Genomic DNA, 4,536 nt, shown 5'->3' on the forward strand with positions numbered 1-4,536 from the left:
TCAATTCAAATTGGAAGTTGTTGCTTAAATTAAAAGCGAAGGGAAGAAAATAGGTCTTCAGTTGGTAAAATGGAGAGTTTATCAATCTTTTACCTATACTCCCAGCCATATAAATTAATTCCAAAGATACTTATCCGTTTAAGAGAGAATTTGCATAATCTTATATATATATAATTTAACAATAATCGCAAATAAAAGAGTATAATAGTGAACAAAACTTTTCACAGCTTTCTGAAAACTTGTGAATGTTGTGTAAGACGCAGACCACCTTATGAAACGCTTGACCTTCCTTCCCTTGACACAGACATTGAAGACCAGACCACACACTAGAAGGTGAAGAGACGACGACGTTTCGGTCCGTCCTGGATCATTCTCAAGTCGATTCCTGTCCGTGAACATTGAAGTTCACGCACAGAGAAGACGAGAAGATGTAATAGAGAATTAATTCCACCTTTCGTGATGCAAGCCACCATTTATAAATTATAAAACAGCAAAACAAAGTGTATTACTGTAAACAAACAGGGAACTTGGTTGCAGCCAGCACGGAAAAAAGTAACAACGGTTCTGTGCTATATAGTAATACGAAATGTAAAAAAACAGAGAACATTGCACACCTAAACCAAGTAATAAAGACAGCATTTGATGTACATACTCTCATAATGAGAGGATATTAACCGTGAGACAATATTTCACACCTGAATCAAGCAATAAAATTGGTGTCTGATGTACAGTACAAGCTCTTATAATGGGTTTGATGTACAGTACAAGCTCTTATAATGGGTCTGATGTACAGTACAAGCTCTTTCAACCATGAGCTCTTATAACTGTCTGATGTACAGTACAAGCTCTTTCAACCATGAGACGGCCGCAGCTTTAACGAGCCTGGACTGAGGACGGGTGGGATAAGACGTAGGGACGAGTTTCCTAGCGGGATTATTGTCCCCGACAATAAGCAACTATAAATAGGAACAGCCTCGTATTGACTAATACGCAATTTAATTTATTCGTATGATTTTACATGTCTCTTTATATTCATTTGATCTCAGCCTTGAGTTTTAGCAGAAGTAATTGGCATACAGAAAACACTGGTCATGGGCCCGGTCTCTGATACTGGTGTGCCTCTGTAACTCTGGCTGAATATAACGCTTCTGAACGCCATATTGTTCAGCCACACCTTGTCTTCAAGAGCACTTTTGAAGCTTTCCTTTACGGATTCTCAGCCACACCTTGTCTTCAGGCAATCTTGAAGCTCATACTTACGAACTCGGCCACACCTTGCCTTCAAGCACTCTTGAAGACAAGGGGCCAGATTCACGAAGCAGTTACGCAAGCACTTGCGAACCTGTGCATCTTTTCTCAATCTTTGGCGGCTTTGTTTACAATTATTAAATAGTTAATGAGCTCTGAAGCACCAGGAGGCTGTTTATAACAATAACAACAGTTATTGGCAAGTTTTCATGCTTGTAAACTGTTTAATAAATGTAACCAAAGCCGTCAAAGATTGAGGAAAGATGTACACGTTCGTAAGAGCTTGCGTAACTGCTTCGTGAATCTGGCCCAAGGTGTGGCTGAATACTGTGGCCTCCACTTATGAACTTTCTTGGATTCAACACTTCTCCATATATCCGCTCTTATCTTATTTTCCTGTCAGCTATTTATGTTCCAAGCGCCTTGTCATGGTTCATATGGAGAGCTGTCTCCTCTTTTGGGAAGGGTGGAGAACACGTTAGTCCTCCCGGTCTCAACCTTAACAGTTCTGTCTAAACGTATAGGAACTGTCAACGCTGCAGCGGTATTCCAGTCGTCCACAGTTCTTTGTCTACCTGTCGTCAGTAGTTATGATAAACACAGACAGTATTTATCTATCAGTGACTACGGGAAATGAGGTCTAGATGGCCCCGCTTACTAGTTAGTTTTATTGTACCTCTTACGTTATAGTTGAACTATTCTGATGTTTGAATTCTTTGTGGAATCTGACCTTTGTGGATGAAGATGACTTCTACAACTTATTCAAAACAGAAATTTTATCAAATATAAATTAATATTATTATATATTACCATATTGTACATATTTAGGCATTGGTTATGTTAGGTGTTTAGGTTCTGTTGGCGCTTATTTGTATTTGTAGTACGTGGGTGAAACATTTACAGCGTCGTGGTTCGAACAAAATTTGTCAGTGAAGCACTTGTTCCTGAAGTGTAATTTATATCTGAGAAAATTTATGTTTTAAATGAACAGCATGTTAAAATTGATGAATGCGTCTTTGGGGTCGACCACTGGATGGAATGGACTTGGTCTGCGGACGGGTAGCCTGACGATGGTTAACAAAACTAACAGACTCACAACAGATTACACAAACAAAGGAGGTTGCTCCAATAAACTTCCTGCCCCCGACTCCTACCTCCTGCAAACCTTGTTCTGTCATTTCCAATCTTGTCCCGCTCAAACTGTCTACAGTATATGTGCTCCTTTTCAACTGTAAGAGTCTCATACATCACATATAGTTTCCTGTGAGGCTTCCATGACGTGTGTTAACCTTGCGTGACGTCCTAGGGAAGTGTGTTGGCTTCTCTTAGCCAACATTTTCTTACATATGTTATAACTGGACAGTCGTTCTTATATGGTAGTTTAACATATGAGTTATTTTCATTAATTGCTTTTTAGTCCTTTTTTTGGCTCTGTCGTTCGTCACACTTGCGTGACTTGGTACATAGAAAAATTTAAGTGCTTTATGTCTATTGTAGATTATTAATAATTTCGTGATATTCATGACTACAGGGTGCAATAGAATTTCAGGGTATTTTCAGGGAGCTTTAGGATTATACTAACAGAGAGAGAGAGAGAATGTAAATGTTTCCTTGTACGAACAGAACAGTTTCAACGATCGTATCATCATGAATTCTAAAAAAAAATAGAACTCATTTTCGTAAGATGTTGATGACAAAAATAATTACTTTAAAAATCCAAGTATTTTGCAAATAATTGCCTAATGACACAAACTGTTAAGTAAATATCTAACACTAATAATGATATATAGGTGAAGGCAAGACCCGCATTACTACGTAATGTAATCTATGTATTATAATCTATGTAAGCTATGCACAAGACATGCATAGCTCTTATATGCAACAAGCAAATATGTGCCGCTTTTTTTTGGGTAGCCTAAGAAATAATGAAAACAATAATGTGCTGCTAACTGTTCAACTACCATGATTTTGTTTTCCCCTGTTTAGCTTCTAAATAAAATATCTATCGCCAAAAATTATCTTTAGCTTGAGTGGTATTCAATTGACCCCACACAGTTATTTACTTTTCCATGCTTCACCGTTTCCACAAAATAAAACATTCCCTCTGGCGGCCATTTTCAAGATGAATGCCATAGGAACAATTCGCGATGCCAAAGATCAGTTTACAATTAATTGATCTATCGTTCAAAGTTTATTATTCTATTCTATTTTAAAATACACACTAGTGTTAATAAGCCACCCTACTAATATAGTTATAGACTTCTAAAAAGGCGATAATCCACAAAACACACACACACATTACGGTTGAGAGGCGGGACCAAAGAGCCAGAGCTCAACCCTCGCAAGCACAACTCGAGAACAGCCTATGATCCTCTTTGACACAACATGTTTGGAGTTTCCAACTATATAATCAGTCGTATATTGTTATTCTAGTATGTTGTTATCCTAGTGTGTTGTTATCCCACCTCTCGAGTGGCTTAATCCTCATCAGTCGTTATCCTAATACCAATGAGCAAAGTCTCTAGCCCGAGCAGCGCTTCCCGCTGACAGGTTCTATATTGGTGGAAGTAATAATCTCTCATTGTCACAGAGCTCCAAACCGGTTTTGGTGAAGCCTGGTGGGCGAGATACTAAAAAATCCATTAATGCAACGACCGTCAACATTTCACCCCGTCATATTCTTTAGATTTCCAAAGTTACGAAGCATAATATACAGCTCTGTACTGCTAAAATATATATATATATATATATATATATATATATATATATATATATATATATATATATATATATATATATATATATATATATATATATATAAATTTGTAAATTGTAAAACAATTACCTGATGTTCGGAAAACACAAAGTCGTGATTTATGTGGCCTAATACGGGTGACCGGGGTTTTATAATTACTGTATAACGACGGCTTGTTACAAAACCCTAGCGGAAACGACAGTTATTAATGTTAGTGGTAAGGCAGTGTTCCATTGGCCTCTTTACTTGAGGAAACATGTAGGCATTAAATATAGCTGTTAATTCAATATCATAGAAATAGTTATTAAGGGATGTAAAGAAAATGTGTGTTGAGAGAGAGTGAAAAGAGAAAAAAGAATGAATGACTACACCTGTTTAATCTCGTCCAGTGTGTGTAAGCCCGGTACAACATTTGTATATAATAAAAAACGGAAGTTACATACACCTGAAACAGAAAAAGAAAGTGTGTGCCCACGACACTCATTCCCAGAAGGGTGACCGAGGCTCCGGTAAGGATGGCCACACCAGCAGGG

The sequence above is a fragment of the Procambarus clarkii genome, chromosome 44, assembly GCF_040958095.1.
Source record: "Procambarus clarkii isolate CNS0578487 chromosome 44, FALCON_Pclarkii_2.0, whole genome shotgun sequence".
Taxonomy (NCBI): Eukaryota; Metazoa; Arthropoda; class Malacostraca; order Decapoda; family Cambaridae; genus Procambarus; species Procambarus clarkii.